Source organism: Narcine bancroftii, chromosome 6 (genome assembly GCF_036971445.1).
Source record: "Narcine bancroftii isolate sNarBan1 chromosome 6, sNarBan1.hap1, whole genome shotgun sequence".
In the NCBI taxonomy this organism is placed as follows: Eukaryota; Metazoa; Chordata; class Chondrichthyes; order Torpediniformes; family Narcinidae; genus Narcine; species Narcine bancroftii.
The window spans coordinates 127264510-127288218 of NC_091474.1; the positions used below are offsets into that span (position 1 = coordinate 127264510).

The window sequence follows — 23709 nt, forward strand, 5'->3', positions numbered from 1 at the left end:
AGCTATAAATCTTTCCCCTCTTGTCCTAAATCTAGGACTTCTAGATTTAGTTACCTTAGATAAAGAACAAGATTCCTATAGTCTATTTTGACCCACCAATAGGACTGCTGTTTAGTGTTGATAACAGTCCACATATTCTGATTGGAAGGATTTCCTTCTTGAAAGATAGGATTCCAACCTCTGGAATATTTTCTCCTTGACTTCAGTTTTACCAGGATTCCTTGTTGTTACACTCTGACAAATCAATGTGCAGATATACGCCCTTAGTCAGGGAGTGTGGTGGAAGCTTTACTTTAAAAGGTGAATGGGTGGGCAAATCTGCCTACTGAGCAACCAAGTGTGGAAGGGCTGCCAGTTCTGAAGTGAGGTGAGGATGTTATCAGACAGTATTAGTGCCACTTCCATAAGTGAAAATTCAGATGGGTTTCAGGAATGTGCCCAGGGTTTGAATGCTTCTCTCCATTCTAGACAACTGCACTTTTAACAAAACTCAAAAGGCTCAATATCTGGGTAAACCAACTTGCTTGATTGTAATTCTAACCAACACTTTGAACATTAATTCCCTCCTTGGCTGCAATACTGTATTTACCAAATGAAAGGTACTCTGCTACAACATGTCATTTCTGCCACTTAGAGGGATTGAGTGGCCAGCACACAGGAATGGCAACATCTCCATATCATATCATCCTGACTTGGAATTGTAACACTCTTCCTTCATCTATGATTTCAAATATTGGAATTCCTGATCTGCAACTAGCATAGGAGTATCTTCATAATGCCAAGAATAAGATATTACACAGCAAATATTTCTCTCCCCTCTGAAGGCCAGCAGCAGATGTGATACAGGTTTTTTAGAAGCCGAGCCTGTATTATAAAACACATCATGTACATTCTAGTAGACAATATTAAAATGTTGATTTTGAGTAACACGACTTCCATTATCTCACTTGATTAGAATGTTTCAGATCATCCTGTGCGATATATAATCCTTCTGAATTTGTGATACAAATCGCTTTAAAACGGAGTGCATTTAAGAATAAAGAGACAATGTTTAATTCTTTAAATTCCCAAGTGGCTTTTGAGAAATGTTAGTTTTCTAAATGTATCTCACATGAGGTTTTGCAGCTATATTTTCTGTAATAAATTACATCTGAAATATATTTTTCTCATGGATTCTATCAGGAAATTTCACAAGGGATAATTTTAGCCTAGTGAATTTTGAATTGTAGAAATCATTAAGTCAGAATGTGTTACATCTTAGCACTTCCTGCTGGAATGACATTGCATGTTAAGGGTATAAGACTCATTCTCATGGCTGTTACATTACATATAGTAATATATACATTTTTCTCATGTTGAACAAGGTTTCCATTCTGCATTTCATTTGATAATCCCTTCTGCTCACATTGTGATGCTGCCGAGGTTAGCATGAGCTCTGTGAGGAGAATACCACATCGATTTTTCCAAGAATTCAATTTCAAATCTGATTCTGGCTTCAATGTTTGGAGGGATTGCCAAGAATTGATTTATCATCTTTGACAAATGAAATTTTAATTGAAACTCTGAATTTTCAGACATTTTTTCTTCAAGTTTTGAAACATAAACACTGACTATGAGGATGGCAAAACAAGGGAGTCTTTCAGGGCACTGGAAAAAGAACAAGGGTGTGGGCTGCATGAATAATTTGTTCAATCTTTAATAAAACGTTGGTTTTCCATGGACCTGAATGTATCAGAAATGAAGGACAAGAAATGACCAGCTGATCCATTAGGCTTGGTTCTCAGTGTTTGGGTCAAATAATCATGTCTAAAATATTTCACTGCTACAAAGATGTATGAGAGGCTAAAAAAAACCCTTCAGATCAGTTCCTGGGCCCCACATAGGAGAAATAAATCTCCAGTTAAATTCTCTCTGACCACCTTCAGATCACGGGATGTTGTCCAAGAAATCATTTGAACCAAATTCTTACCTGCTATATGAAGCAAACTGTGCAAGAATGATCAACTCATTCTTGAAGATGTGCAGTGCTACCACGCTGGCCAAAACAATTCCTGGACATTACTGCTTTCTAGGCCAAGAAAACCAGCTCAATTCCCTCATAAATGGTGTTGACCAATTATTGGCATTTATTCTGTAAAGGAGATAATACAAATTATAATAGAATTCTGAGTCTGCCAAGCAAATAAAAATCCAGGTAAATATGAAAGATAAATTTAAGGAGAGGTAAGAAAGTAAAAAAGTGAATAAGATAGAGGTACTAGAAAGCATTTTACCTTTCCTTGGATGAAACTTATTCAAGGTTGGGCAAGGGAAATGAGATAGAGATTGCAGAAGATTGCACCTCCTTAGAAATGTGATGTTGCCAATAGATGGAAAAATTGACAAATGCAATATTCTTGATCAAAATAATATGTACATGGAAATCTGAAAGTCACAGTTTAAGTTAAATAGAGGGGAAGCTTTTTTAAAAAACTGACAAAAAAGACTATTTCATAAAATTTTGTGTGGTTGAAGGAAAACCAACACAGTTTTGAGAGTCAAACATTATTTGACTGACCTGAGTTAATTTCTTGATACTGAGAAGGGAAGGTTGTTAAAAAGAATGCAGTCAGAATTAGAGCCAGGATGTTGGAGCAGTGAGACTCATTGACTATTGGATTGTAGTTATCTATGGTCCAACAAGTAGGAATCCCATTATTCTTACTCAGCCTATAATTAGTTCCTCAGACATCAAATTAATAACAAGACCAATGCAGACCACTGGAAATCTGAAATAAAATAACTGAGAATGTTGGAAATCTTCAGCACATTAAAACCACATCTGCAGGAAAAAAAATAGAATTAACATTTCAGGTCAACGGCCCAAAAATGAAAGTAGTTCAATGAAGTGCTTTTCTCACTTCGCAGATGCTCCCTGATCTAATGAATATTCTCAATATTTCATTCCAGACCCATCAATGTGGTTGTTCCATAAGCAACCTCTGAAATAGCCTAGCAAACTATTCATAGGTCACGTCACTAGAAATAGACAATGTGCCAGTTTTGATAGCAACATCCACTACTTATCAAAGTGTTAAAAATTCTCTTAAGTATAACATTCATGAAACATCATTAATCAAGATAGTTCAAGAATTGGTTGGTATATTTGGACTCCTGTAGAATTGAGCAATGAGAATGAGAGTCTTTGTCTTCTCTCCCCAGTGTTTCCTCTCCTATATTTGTTCCGTATGAAATAGCTTTTCCTTTATTGCTCATTGTGGCTCAATCATCATTTGTAGCAAACTTTTCTTCATTTGATAAGAGCATGCAAGAGAGAATTTCTGAAGAGAATCTATCAGATTGAAGAGATGATATTTAAAATTACGAGGGGGATAGATAGAGTAAACATGAATAGGCTTTTCCATTGAGAGGGGGGAGATTCAAACAAGAAAATATGGATTGAGAATGAAGGGGGAAATGTAGAGGGGAAACATGAGGGGGAATTTCTTCACTCAGAGGGTGGTGATAGGAGTGTGGGTTGAGTTTCTGGCCAAAGTGGTAGATGCGGGCTCGACTTTAATAATTAAGGAAAAGTTGGATAGGGGTATGGATGAGAGAGGCATGGAGGGTTATGGGATGGGTGTGGGTCATTGGGATTAGGTGGGAGAAGGTGTTTGGCGTGGACTCAAAGGGTCAAACTGGCTTGTGTCTGTGCTGTAATTGTTATAAAGTTATATGAATGTCAGACAGTTAACACAAAGTGATGTGGTGAGGTGAGCGATTTTATTTAAATGGAATCACCTTAAATGGATCAGTGGTTGCGTGACATCATGTCCTGTTTGAACATGGAAATATTTATTATTCAGTTAATAGTTCAGATATAAGATTCCAGAAGTTAAGGGAGTCATTTATGACTCACTATCTTACTTTATAATTTTACTTCAATTTAATTAAATTGTCTGTCTCGTATCTTTCCCACATTCTTTATATTAATATTTTTCTACCTTCATTTTTCTTTTAATACTTATCATATATTTAGCATCTGGCAATGCGGTTAGATAGGGATTTGAGTTTTTCTCCTTTTACTATTTTCTTCTTTCTTGTATTTTTTTCTAAAAAATTATTAATTAGAATATTGTAGCAGCAGCTACACTGCTACTGAAAGAACACACAACCAGACGGGTCGAGCTCAGAGAGCAGAACTGGTTTATTGCAGGCTGCTGGGCTGGACTTGTACTCCCAGCCTGGACCTGGCTGAGAACCGCACTAGGGGGCGCTGATGTCACTTGGGTGTCACGTGGTCCCCCAGCACGGGCTTATGAGCCATGTGCTGAGAAGAAGGGGAAACCCCCGATGGCACCATTTTGGCTGGTTGCCCCACCGCGTGGATTACAAGCGGGGCCGGTTCACCTGCCTAGTGGTGTGCCGCCACACAGCCCCCCCAGAACTGACGCCAATGTCCTTTTTAGCTGGGCCACAATCACTGGTTCGGTGGGGTCGAGGTGCGCTGGCTTCAGCCTGTCCACAGTAAACAGTTCCCACCTGCTGCTGATGTTCAGCGTGAACATAGACCCTGAACGCTGGACAACCTTGTACGGTCCCTCGTAAGGTCTCTGTAGATGTGCCATGGGCAGGCCCCGCCGAATAAAAATGTACTCTGCGGAAAGCAGCTCGCTGGGGACGTGAGATGGCCTTGTGTCATGTCTGTGCGGCAGTGGGGGTGCGAAGGATTCCAAGCAGGCCTGGAGTTGGGGAAGCAGCTCATGCGGCAACTGCTGGGGGTTGGTTGTGAGGCGCGTTGATGAACTCACCAGAAAGTGCCAGCAGTGCGCTGTAGATCAGCTCAGCTGATGACGCCTGCAGATCCTCCTTGGGCATGGAGTGGATGCCCAGGAGCACCCAAGGTAGTTCGTCCACCCAGTCAGGACCGGTGAGGCGGGCCGTAAGTGCCGACTTGAAGTGGTGGTGCAGATGCTCGAACAGCCCATTGACCTGCGGATGATAGGCCGTGGTGCAGTGCAGCTCGATCCCCAACCTGTTGGCGAGCTGTGCCCAGAGGGCAGAGGTGAACTGGGCGCCCCGATCACTGGTGAGGTGATTCGGAACACCGAACTGGGTGACCCAACTGAGCAACAATGCTCGGGAGCAGGAGTCCGTGGAGGTTTCCTGCATCGGGATCGCCTCTGGTCAAAAAGTGGTGTGGTCCACCACCATGAACAGGTAATGGTTGGCCCGGGAAATGGGTAAGGGCCCAACTATGTCCACATGAATGTGGCTGAACCATTCCCGGACATGCTCAAACTCTTGCACGGGCGCCCTGGTGTGCCTGTGTACCTTGGACATTTGGCAATGGGTGCATGTTCTGGCCCAGCCCGTGATCTGCTTCCGCAGCCCGTGCCAGACGAATCGCTCTGCCACCATCTGGACCGTGGACCTGATGGACAGGTGCGGAAGGTCATGGATGTGATGGAAGACTTTCCTGCACCTATTCTGGGGAACCACTGGCCGCGGGGTGCCCATGGAGACATCACACAGGATGGTGCTTCTGCCGCTCGGAGTTGGGAGGTCTTGGAACCGCTGGCCTGTGACGGCAGTCCTGAAGGATCGCGTCTTCTTGTTGGACTTCTGGTCCCGGGCGAGCTGGTCGAAGTCGAGGCCAGGCGTCAGCGCGAGAGTGTATCGGCAACCATGTTGTCCTTCCCCGCCTTGTGCCGAATGTCAGTGGTAAACTCTGTCATGAAGGAGAGGTAACGCTGCTGGCAGGCTGACCAGGGGTCCTTCGCCATTGCGAGTGTCTGGGTGAGGGGTTTGTGGTCAGCGAAGATGGTAAAAGTCCTCCCCTCCAAGAAATAGCGGAAATGCCGCACTGCCAGGTACATGCCCAATAACTAATGGTTAAAAGCGTTATACTTGCACTCTGGTGGGCAGAGAAGCCGGCTGAAGAATGCCAGCGGCTTCCATTGTCCGTTCACCTGCTGCTCCAGGACGGCGCTGATGGGTGTGGCAGAGGCATTGATGGAGAGCGCCATATGCAGGTTGGTGTGTGGGTGGGCGAGCATGGTAGCCTTCGTGAGGGCATCCTTGGTGGCCTTGAATACACTGCAGACCTTTGGGGTCCAGGTGAGCGTTTTGTGCTTGGCTGCGATGAGGGTGAATAGCAGCTGCACGATGCGCGCAGCTCCCGGGATAAATCGGTTGTAGAAGTTGACCATACCCTTGAACTCCTGCAGCCCCTTGAGATTGTCCAGACGTGGGAACTCCTTGATAGCGGCGACCTTCGTAGCGGCGAGCGTGGCTCTCTCGGCCATGATGGTATGGCCCATGAACTGCATGGACTCTTTCCTAAACTGGTATTTGGCTGGGTTGATGGTGAGGCCGAAGTCGGCCAGCCGGGAGAAGAGGGTGCACAGGTGGGCCTTGTGTTATGCCCGATCCCTGCTGGCAACGAGGATGTCGTCTAAGTAAATGAAGATGAAATCCAGGACCCTGCCCACTGAGTCCATGAGGTGCTGGAAGGTATGAGCGGCGTTCTTGAGCCCAAACGGCATGCAAAGGAATCTGAACAAGCTGAAGGGGGTGATGATGGCCGTCTTGGGAATGTCCAGGTCCTCCTTGGAGAAAACCCTCGCACTATGCAGGTTGGCCGTAAGGTCCTGGATGTGAGGAATGGGGTAACGGTCAGGAACTGTTGCCTCGTTGAGCCGTTGATAGTCTCCGCAGGGTCGCCAGCCACCGGAGGCCTTCGGAACCAGGTGGAGCGGCGAGGCCCACAGGTTGTCGGACCACCGAATGATCCCCACTCGAACAGATGCGAAAACTCCTCCTTCGCCACCTAGAGCTTGTCAGGCAGGAGCCGGCAAGCCTTGGCGTGAACCGGGGGGCCCTGGGTGGGGATGTGGTGGAACACACTGTAGCACGGTGAGGCAGCGGAGAACTGTGGCATGAGGAGGGTCAGAAACTCATCTAGGACTCGCTGCAACTCGTCTCTGGGCGTGCTGATCATAGTCATCTGCAGCTGCTCTGTGCGGGAGGCGTTGAGGAGAATGGCCTGGAAAGTACGGACATCCACCAGGGGCCAACCCTGAATGTCCACCAGAATCCCGTGGGCAATGAGGAAGTCGGCACCCAGGATGGCGGTTGGAAGGGACGAGATGGTGAACCTCCTCGAGAACTTTCGTCGGCCGATCTGGAAGTGGACTGTCTTGTCTCCATACATCCGGATCTCTGTTGCGTTGGCCGCACAGAGGGGAGATTTTCGAGGTCAGTTCCTGAACTCGATGGCCGAGGCTGGGATGATGCTGATCTGGGCCCCAGTGTCGATGAGAAACCGCCGGCCGCTGACTTGAGTCCTGCAGGTAGAGGAGACTGTGTCCTTGGCCAGCCGCTGCAGCCATTGACTGTGGCCGGCCTGCTCGTTTCCCTGGAACGAGGAGGAATGATAACACTTCCGAGCCTTGGTTCTCCAGTGCTGATGGTAGAAGCAGAGGCCTGGAGCGGATGCCGTGCCCCTGGTTATGCTATTGGTGGCCCCTGCAGGGGCCGGATGCTCTACCGCAGTGCTAGGAGCGGGCTTGGCGTGGTCATGCCTGTGCCACGTGACCTGTTGGACCTCTGAGCCCTCCGGGAATCGCTCAAGTCATAGCTCTTGGGCCTTCTGAGTGACCTTCCTCAGGTCAGTAAAGCTCTCTTGGGCCAGTAACGGCCAGATGTCCTTGGGCAGGTGGTCGACGAAAATGCATTCGAAGAGTGGGCAGTTGGTGTGATAACCCATGAGTGCAAGCATCTCGTCCATCAGCTCCATCAAGTACCTGTCCCCCAGGGCGTTGAGGTGCAGCATCTGAGCGGCACGCTGGCACCTGGATAGTCTGAGGGATCCAGTGAGCACTCGCTTGATGATCTCGTATTTGTCTTCGGCAGGTGGGTGCTGAATGAGGTGCAGCATGCGTTTGGTTGTGGCCTGGTCCAGGGCAGCGACCACATGGTAGAATTTGGTTGTGCCGGATGAAATCTGGCGGAGGTGAAACTGAGCCTCTGAGTGGCCAAACCAGATCTCTGGCTCCTGAACTCAAAATTCAGGCAGCTTGATGGCTATAGCACTGATCCCAGGTTCGCTCATGATGGGTTCAAAGACATTTGAACCAGTCGGGGTTACCAATTGTAGCAGCAGCAGCTACACTGCTACTGAAAGAACACACAACCAGACGGGTCGAGGTCAGTGAGCAGAACTGATTTATTGCAGGCTGCTGGGCTGGACTTATACTCCCAGCCCAGACCTGGCTGAGAACCGCACTGGGGGGCACTGACGTCACCCAGGTGTCACGTGGTCCGCCAGCGCAGGCTTCTGAGCCGTGTGCTGAGAAGAAGGAGAAATCCCCGACGGCGCCATTCTGGCCGGCTGCCCCACCGCGTGGATTACAAGCGGGGTCGGTTCACCTGCCTAATGGTGTGCTCCACAATATAAATTATGGATATGATTTACAATTCATGTATGTTAGTGTTATCTGGAATGTAGTTTGTGTAACTGTCCCTGTCATCTTATTGGATTGCACCCTTTTTTGTTTAAGTTCTTTATTAAAATTAATAAAAATATTTTATAAAGAAAGAACACATGAGTATTGCTAGTGGATGTGAACACTAACTCAAGCTACTAGCTTGACCTGAAATGCTACCACACTCTTTCCACAGATGGCACCTTACCGGCTGAATTCTTTCACTATTTCTTTAATTGCTTCATGTTCCAAACTTTCCAGTATTTTTTTGCTTTCCACTAGCCATCCAAGTTGCTTTGAGCCTCTTGCATGTAGACCAGGCCAGGAGTTTTTTTTTGCCCTTCAACTGGACCTCATTCTTGAGACATCTATAGAGTCCTTCTTTCTGCTTAACTCCCAAAATTTCAAGTTAGCAAAGCATTCTTGTGCCAATGTTTGATCCAAAGGTCCATGGACTGCCTAAAATGGCTTGAACAGCATGCACAGAGCTGTAAGACTCCTTTGTTCTTGGCCTTTTGAATCTTACCTTGGTTAAGAATCCCAGCTTTACTAGGGAAGAGGTTACTGTGTACTGAAACAGTAGGACACACAATTATTAGTTTACAAAACTTCAATGCATACAACTTATCCGACAAATACAGACTATGAATATTAGAGGCTGATGCTTATGGTGTGACAGAGTATTTAGAGATGGTTTGGGAGGAATTGTTAGAGCAGCTTGCACACACACATTTTAAAACACAGAACATTTGCAGGACTTTTGCAGAATGCTTTTTGTAAGAGGCAACAAAGTATCGACAGCAGCTTGCCTGGGAGAGCATGTGATCTTTGCAGGAGAGGGAGGGTGTGAAACAGAGAGAGGAATCACAGAAATTATTTCCAGAAGGACAAAGCTGGCAAACTTTGGAAGGCTGCCTGGTCAAAGGAAAAGACTGGCGATCTGAAAGGTGACCCCTGAGGGGGGAAAGTTTCGTCAGCAAGACTGATTGAGAAGCAATCAGTTGCAGATGTCCTGGAAAAGGAATCTCTCTTTGAAAACCAGCAAGAACCCTCCTGAGTGGAAACAATTTGCCTGTTAAGCACCAAAGCGTGGTGAACTTTGTTAATGCTAACTTCTGTGCACAGTACAAGAATTGCCTGCAACCAGTGAGATTGGACTGTGATCCAAAGAACTTTTCTAATTTAAATATACATTACACACACCTGCAATTATTATTAGAGCGGGGATTAAGTAGTTGGATTAAGTAAGTAGGTTAAGTAATAAGTTAAAGTTTAATTCTGTTTACTTGTTCAGTTATAATTAAAAACTCCTTTTGTTTAAGTAACCCTGTGTTGTGGTGCATATCTATTGCTGCTGGTTTTTGGGGTCCTCTGGACTCCATAACAAGGGTTCATAAGTTTCAAAAACCTACATCCTCATGAAGAATACCTATCACTAACACTGCTGTTACCTTATGAGTTGTTCTGGCCACAGTGCATTAGCACATTATTTGAGTCAAGAGGATGATCCTGTTCTCACCTTGTGCATATACACATATCTCATCTTTTTTTGGCCTCTATGTTTTCTCATCACGTTCCTCTCTTTTCCTCTTCCTTGACCCAATTATCTTAGAGAAGCTGAAACCAAATTATATCAATTGATAACAATGTGCATAATGTAGACTCTTTAAAGAAACATAAGGTATTTTGTGGGAATATTGTCAATTAAAATATTAATATATAACCAGATGAAGAAATATCAGACAAGTGAACAGAGGTTGTGATGCACTGCTGCAGCAGGAAGCAGACACAAAACTCGAGCAAGACTGTACAACAGGCTTTATTCCGTTAAAAGTCTCTGCTACAGGGATAGCTGTACTGGTAACTCCTGAGTGTCTGCCTCAGGAGGCGTTGGCTCAGGATTATATCCTGGGTAGTTGATTGACAACCGGCTGGGTGGAGTTTGGTCTATTCAGGTCAGCTGATTGACAGCTGGCCAGGTGGCCAGGTGTGGTCTGTCCTTTGGTGATCTTCCCGCAGGTACAGAGATCGCCCCCTGCAATGTCTATCATCACATTCACCCCATTCTTTAAAATTGTCCTGGGGAGGGGGTTTAGCAATATCCTTAGGTGGTATATGTGTATTTATAGGTTTAGACGGTCCGGGTGCTGTCGGTGTCACTGTGACTGTCGCAGGGTTGACTCCTGGTCAAAGGCTGGTGAGGGTGTTCTGGGTGTCTGAGGGCTAGATGGGGCAGCTAGGGCAAGTGCCAGCGCAGTTGGCGTGGTGTAGCGCAGTGGGGTGGCCGGGGAGGCCTGGATCGGCAAGCGTGTGAAGCGTTGGAGGGATTGGGGAGTAGGGTCGACCCCCATGGCGTGAGTGTGCAATGAGTGTTGAAAATGGGGAAGATGCATCAGGCCGATCTGGAGAAGTCTCTCCAGGTTGGCATCATGGTCCTGGGGCAGTGGAGGCTGCTTTGTCAAGGTGGGTCCTCCCACTGGGGCCAGATCCTTAGATGAGACAGTGTCCTCCCTGCCATTGGGGTACCTGACGTAGGCGTAGTTGTGGTTGGCATGTAGGAGGAACATCTGCTCGACCAAGGGGATGGACTTGTGGGCCCATGTGTATTTACGCAGGAGCACTGGTCCCGGAGCCATACTGGGAGGGAGATTCCAGTTGCCAATTTCCTGGGGAATGAAAACAAGCGTTCGTGGGGGATCTCGTTGGTAGCCGTGCACAGGAGGAACCTGATGGCATGGAGCGCCTCGGGGAGGAAGTCCTGCCAGTAGTCCACGGACCGCCCCTTAGACTTAAGGGCCAGGAGGACTGCCTTCCAGATCACTCCGTTTTTGCGCTCCACCTGCCCATTGCCCCTCGGGTTGTAACTAGTTGTGCGACTAGTTGCAATGCACCTTGCTGTCAGGTACTGGCGCAGCTCCTCACTCATGAAGCTAGACCCCCGGTCGCTGTGGATGAACACAGGGTAGCCGAACAGAGTGAAGATCTGTGTCAGTGCCCTGATGACAGTGGCTGTGGAGGTGTCTGGGCATGGGATGGCGAAGGGAAAATGGGAGTTCTCGTCTATCACTGTGAGGAAATAGACATTCGGTTTGTGGAAGGCAGGGGGCCCTTGAAGTCAATATGGAGGCATTCAAAGAGCCGGGTGGCCTTCACAATGTGGGCTTGGGGTGGGCGGAAGAAGCGAGGCTTGCGTTCCATGCAGACCTGGCATGCCTCATGGTCTGGACTTCCTGGATGATGTATGGGAGATTCCAGGACTTGATGAAATGATAGAGGCATGTAACGCCCGGGTGGCAGAGGGATTCGTGGAGTGCCTGCAGCTGGTCGGCCTGAGGTGACGTGCAGGTCCAGGATAGGGTGTCGGGGGAGTTGTTGATCTTTCCTGGTCAGTACTGGATGTTGTAGCTAAATGTTGCTAGCTCGACTCTCCAGCACAAGATCTTGTCATTTTTGATCTTGCCCTGTGGGTGGTGTTGAACATGAACGCCACGGCCTATTGGTCAGTGAAGAGATGAATCTCCTGCCTGTCAGGTAGTGTCGCCCAGTGGCAGATCGCTTCCATGATCGCTTTTCAATGGTAGACTGCCTGAGCTTGGAACCATGGAGGGTTCTTGAGAAGAAGGTGACAGGTCGCCCCTCCTGGTTGAGGGTGGCTGCAAGGGCCAAATCAGAGGCATCGCTCTCCACCTGGAATGGGGAGTTCTCGTCCACTGCATGCATTGTGGCACCTGCAATGTCCTGCCTGATGCGGGTAAAGGCTGCCTGCGCCTCGGGTGGGAGGGGAAAGGCAGTGGCCTTGGCCAGTGGGCGGACTTTGTCCGAGAAGCGGGAAACCCACTGGGAGTAGTAAGAAAAGAGGCCGAGGCACATGCAGAGGGTCTTGAGAGTATGTGGGAGGGGTGCTCCATTAATGGGCGCATGCACTCTGGATCGGGGCCGATGACACCATGTGCCACGATGTACCTCAGGATGGCGAAGCGGGTGGGGCTAAACACATATTTGTCTTTGTTATAAGTGAGGTTCAGCTCCTTGGCCTTCTGGAGAAATCTCTCCAGGTTGGCATTATGGTCCTGCTGGTTGTGGCCGCATATGGTGACATTGTCCAGATGTGGGAAGATTGCTTTCAGCTTGTGCCAGTATATCATGTGGTCAATTTCGCACTGGAAGATAGAGACCCCATTAGTGACCCTGAATAGAACTCAGTGGAACTGGTAGAGATGCTCGTCTGCCTTGAAGGCGGTATAGGGCTTGTCCCATGGGTGAATGGGGAGTTTGTGAAAGGCCGATTTGAGGTCGATTGTGGAGAAGATCCTGTAGCTGGCTATCTCGTTGACCATGTTGGCTATCCTGGGTAAGGGGTAGACATCTAGCTGGGTGTACCGGTTAATGGTCTGACTGTAGTCTATGACTATTCTTGGTTTGCTGCCCCCTTTGACCACCAAGACTTGGGTTCTCCATGGGCTGGTGCTGGGTTCTATGACTCTCTCTGCCAGGAGCCGTTTTACCTCCGCTTTAATGAACTCTCTGTCAGCTGCGCAATAGCGTCTGATTCTGGTGGCTATCAGTTTGCAGTTTGGAGTGAGGTCAGAGAAGAGGGCGGGAGGGGTGATGCACAGTGTGGAGAGGCCGCAGGTGGGTTGGGGGTGGTCAGACAGTGCACTCCTGTGGGGGAAGGGGCCCACTGAAATTGAGGGTGATGCTTTGTAGGTTGCATTGGAAATCTAAGCCTAGGAGGACCAGGGCAGAGAGTTTGGGCATGAGCAGGAGCCTGAACCCATTGTTTGTCTCCCCCCTCCACAGTCAGATCAACGGAGCAGCGCCCAAGGGTTTTATGGAGTGGTCCTGGGTGGCGAAAAGCGATAGTAAAGCTCATGGGATAGATTTTAAGTCTCAATGTTTGGGCCACGTTTGGGTGTATGAAGCGCTCGGTGCTGCCGTTGTTGAATAGGCATTTTGTTACCTGACCATTAATAGCGACGTCTATCATAGAACACTGTGTAGGATGTCTCTCTTCATTGTAGTGGCTGCTAGAACCATCTCAGGGTCCAAGTCACTGCTCCCCGATGGTTGAGGTGAGTGGCGGCTGGTGACGACCTTTGTGGCGTGGGGTGTGTTGATGGAGGTGAGTGGTGGTTGGTGGCATCCACAGGCTTGGGGTGCATTGGGAGGGTGGTCTGGTCAGTGCCCGTGTTGACCACATCATCATCATCATCATTGTCGTCGCCCTGTTCTGGGTGGGAGGTAGGGCTGTGCACTGGATCAGCCTGATAGGCCCAAGATGGCAGTGGTGCTTGGCTGATGCAAGATGGCAGCATCCTATGGGCGCGCATGGCGGCGGCGACATGGCTGGCTCTACTCGTCGGTCGTGCTGCCTGCTCGGGGGGAGGTGAAATCATCGCACTCTGCGTCAGAGGAAGTGATTGTGGTGAATGTCTGCCAAGCTGCCTGTCACCCCTCTGGCGAGCCTTGCTGTACTAACATTGGCTGTGCATTATCTCTACTGTTAAGGACACTCCCCTTGGATATAACTGTATATGCATCTACTGTCTTTCATTATTGTACCATGAGTTTCTGCTAATAAAAGCCATGATTACTGTTTGACCACATCGTCTTTGTCTACTTCTTCAACCGGCACTTCAGTGATGTCATCTGTGGCAGCGGAAGTGACGTCTTGGCTGGTGAGGCTTTGGGTAGGGCAGCGCTCGTGGCGAGCACGCAGCAGTAATACCTGTCGGGGCCGGAAGTGGGACTGGCGAGGAGGATGGGTGAGTAATGGCGGTGTCCCGCCCTCGCACATGGCACCGTCTGGTGTGTAGCGAGGTGATTGTAGAGGGCCGCTGAGCTGCCGGCGGGCTTTGAAAGGCAAACTTTTGCATAGTAGCCTTTCTTGCCACATCGCGAACAGAACTGGTTTCTGGCCGGGCAGTTTTGGCGCAGTCATAGATCTGACCCACACCATGACCCACAGTACTTACACGGGGGCGGGGTGCCTGTGACTGTGAAGTATTCGTCTACCAGTGGTCCCTGAGTCACAGCTGCTGTCTGGGCTGTCCACGCAGAGGCTTGGGGAAGTCAGGAGTTGAAGGCTTCGGCATGAAGGGCTGCAGCCTCCAAGGAGCAGATTACCTCTATAGTTTGGGCCAGGGAGTAGATACTGTCTTCTAGTAACTTCTGGTGCGCGGCTCTTGAGCAAAAACCTCAAACACAAGCGTCCCTGACCAATCTCTCGACTTCCTTTTCGTTCACCCCGGGGGCTCTGCCAAGCATGGACGAGCTAACTCACGCAGGGCTCCCAGGTAGGCTTTGGCTGTCTCTCCTGGCTGATGGGCCCAAATACTCAGGAGGTGACTAGCGTAGACCACGTTCTTTGGGGGCTTGTACATGGCCTCCAGGGTAGCCATCATTTCCGGGTACTCTGTATAGCCTTTGAGAGCCTGGAAGGCATGGGGACCCAACTTCGTGTGGAGTACCACGAGTTTCTTCTGACCTGTGTTTACCACATCAGGGTGTGCCTGGATGACTGCCTCGACTGCGTGCCTCCAGATTTCAGTGCCTGCTTAGGCTTCCGGATGGCGAAAGTCGATCTCTAGGCTCCCGACGATTAGGAGCTTTTCCACAGCAGGTCTAAATTTTTAACTGAATAAATTGTGATGCACTGCTGCAACAGCAAGCAGACTCAAAACTCGAGAAAGACTGTACAACAGGCTTTATTCCGTTAAAAGTCCCTGCTACAGTGGTAGCTGTACTGGTGACTCCTGAGTTACTGCCTCGGGAGGGGCCGGCTCAGGATTATTTCCGGGTGGTTGATTGACAGCCAGCCAGGTGGAGTTTGGTCTATTCAGGTCTGCTGATTGACAGGCAGCCAGGTGTGGACTGTCCTCCGGTGATCTTCCTGCAGGTACAGAGATTGCACCCTGTAGTAGGCTAGTGGTGTATCACCACAGAGGTAGGTCATGTGGAGCGACATAAGGAGAGAAAGAGATGGGGAGAGAGAGGGGGAAAAGAGAAAGAGAGAAATCTATGTTGAAGGAACTTTGGTTATGGTGCACTCAGAACTATTATAGTCTGTTTATATTGCACAGTAGAATGGAAGAAATTCTAAAAATTGCAGAGCAGTGTGCAATGAGGAACATTAGGGATTAGGAAAGACATTGAAAAATTTTGAAGACAGGAAATTCAAATAAAAATAATATATTTTAGAAACATGAAGATTAGGATGACAATGGTGCCATGAAAGGATATAATTTTAGTAAGGATGTCTCACATAATAGGACAGAGATTGAGACTCTGGTTGTGCAGGATACAGAACAGCAATCTTGCTCGAAACACATGAAAGGCCAAGAAGCTGATCGTAGATTTTAGGAAAGGGAATCAAAGAACCACACCCCTGTTTTCATCAGTGGGATGCAGTGAAGAGGTTTAGTACCTTGATGTTCCTAGGAGTCAACACATAGAAGGAAGTCTCCTAGGTCAGCAGCTTGAGGCAAGCACAAAGGAGACACGCCAATGCTTCTATTTTCTAGGGATTTGTGCAGATTCTGCATGTTGTCAGATATTCTGTTGAACTTCTATAGGTGTTCTGTGGAAATACACTGACTGGTTGCATTATGAAACTCAAATGCTCAGTTACATAGAAGGCTGCACAATGTGGCAGGCACAGCCAAGTTCATCACGGGCACTGACCTACCGTCCTTTGGAAATAGCTATGTGAGGTGCAGCTAACTTCATTAAAGAACCCGTCACCCTGGTCATGCTCTCTTCTTGCTGTTTCCTTCAGATAGAAGCTACAGAAACCTGAAGTCTAGCACTTCTAGGTTCAAGACCAGTTTCACAGGGTAAAGTTCTGGAACCTCCCTGTATCACATGTACCATAATGCCATTAAAGATCAGTCTGTACTACTGACAGAATACATCTTTTTGAACTACTGGTCAACCAACTGCGAATACTTATTATTTATTTTATTTTTTCTACTTTTTATATTTATTTATTTTATTTCTCTTTTTGTCTTAATTAAACTTAATTTTGTGTATTTCATGTATCTGGGAAGGTGCAGCAAGCCAGGCTTTCATTGCTTCCATATATTACACTTACCTATTTGATAATAAACATTCATTCATTTGTTCAATAAGGAGATGGTTAAATGCTAAATCATTATTTTGCATTTTAACATGGAACTAAAACAGTTGGGTATAACATGAAATGATGAGATAATATTAAAAGGAGGGCTCTTGAAATAAGTTTATCAAATTCAGAGGTCAGAACTCCATAGATAGGATCTATGCACTTCAAAATAAATGAAGCAAACAGACCACAGTTAGAGAACCACATGCAATTCTGCTCATATCATAGAATGGAGATAGAGACATGAGAAAGGATTCAGAGACTTACAAGGATTATGATAGAATCGGGAGATTATAAACAGAAAGAAAGGATAAGGTATTTGTTTTAATTTATTTGAGAAAAGAAGGTTGAGAGATGACCAAATAGAACTTGTTAAAATTAAGAAGGGTTTCCCAAAAGATCATTTGAATTAATAGAGGAGGCCACTTATCCCCTTAAGTAGTTCCATCATCCATCAAGATTAAGGCAGATCTGATTGTAACTTCAATGCTGCATCCTGCCTCCCTGCTGTAACCTTTCCTTTTTAAGATCCTATCTATCATAACCATAATATATTTAGATTCTACTTCTGTGGCCTTTTGAAGAGAGTGCTAAAACCCACAACTTTCTGTCAGAGAATAAAAAGCATCTCATCTCTTTCACTGCCAAGATCCCCAGGATCTGTTTTAAGTTGCCTCTCTGCTGGAACCAAAAAGGCATTATTTGTGGTTGATGGTTTGGCTGTGGGTGTTGGCGGCATTCCAGGGTCTGGAGGCCAATGAGCACGTGCTATTCACTGCGGATGTTTGGTGCTTGCACGTGGGTTTTGTGAGTTGGGATTTTAGTTAGCCCGTGTTGAATGGTATGCCAGGATAGATGGGCAGGGGGGGGGGGGGGGGGAGGGGAGGTGGTGAGTTAGGCTCCGATATTTTCTGTTGAATATTAGTCACATTAGCAAGAATGCTATCGTTATCAAGTTCATGGACATTAAGACATTACAATGATTGTTACCACGTTATGCGTTATTTTGTGTTCACTAATAAACAGTTTAAAACACATCTGGACTTCATGAAGAATTTATTTGAACACGTCACAGTAAAGACCCCACTTAGTCAGCCAAGCGGATTTTTTATGGATAGTACTCACTACATCTAGTCAACAAAAAATAGCTGCATCTATGACAGAACTGAATGGACATTGTTGGAATATTGGACTATTTTCTGTCTTCGGTTTGGAACGAGACTGAAATCAATATGGCAGCCATGTTGGAAATACTGAGTGCAGGCCTCTGACAGCAATCTGCCTCCATTGGTCTAAGCATCAGCCACGGAGGGGTTCAGGGCTTCTAATCCTAGAGCAGAATGTCCTATATACATGCTGGTAGAGTCATTTGCCGAGAATCACAGCGCTATCATTGCCTGCTGCCATGGTGGAAACTCGTTCGTTGACAGCAGCGCATCACAGCCATCAGAAGCAGTAGGTTTACCTTTCTGGATTTCTTCTGTGTATTTGTTGCAAGTTTGAACACAGTTTGGAGGTGCTGCCACTTGTCCTTGGGGACTGTTGATTTTGGGCTTGTGTTGTGCGTGCTTGGTGCTCGAGCTCAGTGGACGGTTGGAGGGAGACATGTAAAATGGGTGCCACTGCTGCTGCTTCCATTGTCGCCGCTGGGGTGTGAAGCATCGCAGACTTGAAGGTCATAGATCTCAAATCAGAACTGAAGCGGCAGAACCTAGATATAAATGGTGTCAAAAATGTTCTCATTGTGAGGCTGAAACAAGTAATAGAAGAAGAGGTGGCTTTGGTTGATGGGAATAAAGACCCTGTAAAACCGCTGTGGAAGACATTGATTGAATTTAAAGTTAGCAACTTGGAAATGGCTGAAGGTGAGTCACAAAATGGTGGTGAAGAGGATGAAGATGCAAAGGATGTGCAATTCAAACTGGAGAAAGAGTCAAATATTAAGGCATCATCTCACATGCAGGATGAAATACAACCAGGTGACTGCGTCAAATGTTGGAAGCAGGAGAAGCAAACAAAGTTCTTCCGGATCAAGCTCCAGAGTTTCCAGTTCTACAAGTCCTACATCTGCACGTATAAAGGCTGAGGCTGAAGTGGCCGATCTTCTTGAAGAACAAAAATAGCTTAAGGATAAATAATGCTTGGAAGAGCAGGAGGAACAGTTAAGGAGGAAAAAAGAGCAGCTGGAGCTGAAGCAAACATTGCTGCTACTGAGGCCAAAGTGAAGGTACGAGGAGCCTCAGAAGGATCCGGTGTTTGAAGTAACTTATCTAAAGTGTCTGATGATATGGAGTCGTATATTGAGAAAGGATAACAGGAAAACAGTTAATGTGATGGCAGATCCTATTGTCACACAGTTACAAGATGTGCATACACATGGATAAATCGTCCCAAAGCAGGGTGTTACCAATCCACAAACACCAAAACAACTGCAGAAAGAGCTGTAGCTCAAATCCAATCTCTCACCACAGCTCCTGGACACTCCAGTCAAGCATCAGAAATCCATGCACATGTGACATCTGCAGCTACATTATCTGTTACAAGCAATGGTGAACAGAGCAACATATTCTCAGTCATGGAAAGGCAAAATGAAATCCCTGCATCATTAATCCAGCTGCAGTGTCTCTCTTCCATGCCCATAAAGGAGATTCAAGGTTTTGATGGTGACCCACTTCAGTGCCAAGTGTTCATTAAATTCTTGCCACACAGTATTGAAAGCAAGAACCAAAACCCCAGAGATTGCTTCTATTATCTGGAACAGTACACAAAAGGACAGCCAAGGGAACTTGTAAGGAGTTGCCTACGTATGGCCTTGGACAGAGGATCAGGAGCATTTTGACAACGAGCATAAAATTACTTCAGCTTATATGGAGAAGGCTCTTTCATGGTTGTCAATAAAACCAGATGACACAGAAGCTCTTCAGGCACACGCTCTCTTTCGAAGAGGATGTTGTAATGCCATGGAAGAAATGAACTACATGCATGAGCTTGACATGTCTGCTAATATGCTTGTCATCATAAGGAAGTTTCCCTACTGGCTGAGGGATATATGGAGAACTGTGGTCTGTGATTTCCAGGAAAAACATAATCAAAGAGCTACTTTTAAGGATATGGTGGATTTCCTTGAAAGGCAAGTGCAGATTGCAACAGATCCAGTATTTGGAGATGTCAAAGACACTCCAACAGTGAGCAACGATGAAAGGAGGTCCAAGTCACAGCCCCATCCAAGAGTAAAAGGAAGTGTCTTTGTGGTGAGCTGTTAGCCAGAATCAGACACACACAAGGTAAAAACTGTACAACAGGCTTTAATCCACAAAGACTTCCACAGAGCCAGGCTGGCTGTAGCTGCAACAACTCTGAGTGAGGCCTCGGGAGGCCGGCGCAGGCTTATATCCCGGAGGGTGATTGACACCCGACCGGGTGGGGCTTGATCCCTTCAGGCCGACTGATTGACAGCTGGCCAGGTGTTGTCCTGTCACCTTACACTCCCGCAGGTACAGAGGTTGCCCCCTGCAGTAGGCTGGTGGTGTACCACCACAGTCTTTGCCATCACTGTGACAGTTGTAGATAAGGAAAATGATAAAAGAACTAAGGAAAAGGAGAGTTTGTCTGCTGTGAAGAACTGTTTGTTCTGTGGAGGTTGACATGCTTTGGAGATGTGTCCATATTTGGAAAATAGGGGACCTAGTGAGAAAATCACTTTCCTGAAGGAAAATTGAGTATATTTTGGCTTTCAGTGTAAAGGACACATCAGCTAAACCTACAGGAATAGACTCAGTTGCAACATGTGTGGTTTAAAGCCTCCCAGATGCTGCAAATCCACCAAGGGAAGAAGGAAATGGAAAAGGAGCAGGAAGAAATACTGGAAGCAGCTGAAAACAGGGCTGTAGCCTCAGTTCAGACAAGTGGTCGTCCTGGGGCCGGTGAGGATAACTGCAAACTCTCAATAGTCCTGTACAAGTTCAGGCCTGGAAGGGGAATGCAACAGTGCCTACTTATGCATTTCCTGACCCAGGGAGCACTGCATCATTTTGCACAGTGAGGCTAATAAATAAACTTAATCTTCAGGGAAGAAGGTCAAGGATTCTATTGAGAACTACAGATCAAGGGAAGGTTGTTGAAACCAGCATTGTTTCAGTCTTAGAGGTCACTGGACTGGAATACAACAATTTGTGATCTCCCAGGCATATACACTCAGAGACCATGCCTGAGCACAAAGGAAACTTCCTACATCAAAATGATATCAATCAGTGGTCTCATCTGAGGAATGTTCATCTTCCTGAAATTGGCTCTGAGATAGAGTTGCTGATTGGCTCAGATGTACCAAAGTCTCTGGAACCACCAGATGTAATATGGAGTGTGGGAGATGGACCTTACGCTATCCAAACCATGTTTGGTTGGATGATTAATGGACCATTAGGAGGAAAAAAAATGACAATGTTTGGGAGCAGACAGCGACAGGTGTTAACGGGATATCAGTTGTGAAACTTGATGAGCTGTGGGAACAGCAGTTCAGGACTGACTTTCCTGAATGACTCAGTGATGACCAGGATTCTTCAAGAGAAGACAAACTTCTTTGATTTAGTCTCAAAATATGCCAAGTTAGTCGATGCCCATTAGTGCATTGGGTTACCTTTAAAGGAAAAATAACTATGCATGCCTGATAATAGAAGTGTTGTTGAACAATGTACTCTGAATCTAAGGAGAAGATTCAAGAGGGATTATTCCTTTCATTCGGACTAGACCAACTTCATGTCTGACATGGTATCCAAAGGTTATACAGAGGAAGTACCAGATGGTGTCTTGGAATGAAGTGATGGCAGAAAATGGTATCTACCATACCATGGGGTTTTGCATCCACAAAAGGGAAAACTTCCAGTGGTGTTTGACTGTGGAGCAACATTTTGGGGAGTTTCACTAAATTCTCAGCTCTAACAGGACTAAATTCTCAGCTCTTACAGAGGCCTGACCTGACCAATACATTGATAGGAAAAGCAATGTTCTACCACGTGAAAGTACCGAATGAAGACTGTGACTTGTCACTGTTCCTCTGGTGGCCTGATGGAAACTACAGTCAGAACATGGTGGAATACAGAATCACAGTGCATCTGCTTGGAGCAACTTCATCTCCAAGATGTGGGGAGGAGTCACGTGATGGAGTAGTGGCCAGTCAGGGAATTCCAGCCCTCTCCCGAAAAGTTTAAAAAAAACACAAAAAGCACAAAGGTACAAGATTAAAATTTATAATAAAGTAAAAATAAAGGTGAGAAGAAAATGGCAGCGAAGAGAGAAAAGTCGAAAACAACGGGAAGAAAAGAGGAAGAAAGAACGTCGGAAGAAGAAGGTGAAGGCCTTACCTGTCCGAAGAGGCCCGTCGCGGAGAGAGAAGCCCGCTCCCTCAGGTCAGTGGAAGTCCCGGGCTCGGGACTACAAAAATGGCTCACAGAGCCGAGTAAAAGTGCGCAACCGCGCATGAAAAAAAACACACTGTCGGGAGGGGGGAACAGCTGCGGAGTCGATCTCCACAGCTGAGAGAGACACCTGCAGCACAGCAGCAGGTGCAGAACACACAATAACGACAACAAGAAAGAAGAGGGTAAAAAGAAAACAAGGAAACAATAGATGGTCAACCCAGAGGAAGAAGAAGAAGAAGAACAGAAAGAAATGGAAGAAGAAGAGAAAGGCAAGACAATGGATGTATCTTTTTTAAAGAATATATGGAATCAGTGAAAGAATGGCAATTACAAGAATTTAATGAGCTAAAAAGAAGAATTAAGAATGCAAAAGAAAAAATGAATAAAATAGAAATGGTCATGTCAGAGATAGGAAAAAGAGTGGAAAATATGGAAGAACAAGAAATAATTGTAGAAATGGAAGTAGAGGACTTAAAAGAGAAATTAGAAGAATCTAATAAAAAAGTTAAAGAGGCACATGAGCTGTTAGCTCAGAAGATAGATATAATGGAAAACTATAATAGAAGAAATAATATAAAGATAGTGGGCCTTAAGGAAGATGAAGAAGGCAAGAATATGAGAGAATTTATAAAAGATTGGATCCCCAGGGTCCGAGGAAGACCAGAATTACAGGAAGAAATGGAAATAGAGAGGGCACATAGAACTTTAGCCCCGAAACCACAACCGCAGCAAAAACCAAGATCCATTTTAGTAAAATCCTTAAGATATACAACAAGAGAAAATATATTGGAGAAAGCAATAAAGAAAGTAAGAGAAGACAAAAAGCCACTGGAATATAAAGGTCAAAAAATTTTTTTCTATCCAGACATAAGTTTTGAACTCCTGAAGAAGAGGAAGGAGTTCAATACAGCAAAAATGATCTTATGGAAAAAAGGATATAAATTTATGTTAAAGTACCCAGCGGTACTTAAAATAGTTATTCCAGGTCAACAAAACAGACTATTCTCGGATCCAGAGGAAGCAAGAAAATTTGCAGAACAACTACAAAACAAGCAGAGAGATGAAGACATGTAATGAGAGTAAAAATGACCACGAACTATATGTATGTGTGTAAAGGGGTATATGTGTGTATATATATAGTGTGTATACATGAATAGAAATGAGATAGACAACAGACTCGCCAAGGCAAATAGCGCCTTTGGAAGACTACACAAAAGAGTCTGGAAAAACAACCAACTGAAAAACCTCACAAAGATAAGCGTATACAGAGCCATTGTCATACCCACACTCCTGTTCGGCTCCGAATCATGGGTCCTCTACCGGCACCACCTACGGCTCCTAGAACGCTTCCACCAGCGTTGTCTCCGCTCCATCCTCAACATCCATTGGAGCGCTCACACCCCTAACGTCGAGGTACTCGAGATGGCAGAGGTCGACAGCATCGAGTCCACGCTGCTGAAGATCCAGCTGCGCTGGATGGGTCACGTCTCCAGAATGGAGGACCATCGCCTTCCCAAGATCGTATTATATGGCGAGCTCTCCACTGGCCACCGTGACAGAGGTGCACCAAAGAAAAGGTACAAGGACTGCCTAAAGAAATCTCTTGGTGCCTGCCACATTGACCACCGCCAGTGGGCTGATAACGCCTCAAACCGTGCATCTTGGCGCCTCACAGTTTGGCGGGCAGCAGCCTCCTTTGAAGAAG

The 23709-nt window shown here is 46.3% G+C and overlaps 1 protein-coding gene across 6 annotated transcripts in view; it reads right to left on the reverse strand.

The window, feature by feature from the left end:
* The window catches only part of LOC138736468 (collagen alpha-1(XXI) chain-like), a 330315-nt gene that overhangs the window by 2647 nt on the left and 303959 nt on the right, over positions 1 to 23709 (reverse strand). For all 6 annotated transcript variants that reach the window (XR_011340296.1, XR_011340298.1, XR_011340295.1 and 3 more), the window contains one exon: positions 1970 to 2131. The gene's annotated coding sequence lies outside the window, so the exon portion shown is untranslated. The remainder of the gene's footprint in view (positions 1 to 1969; positions 2132 to 23709) is intronic.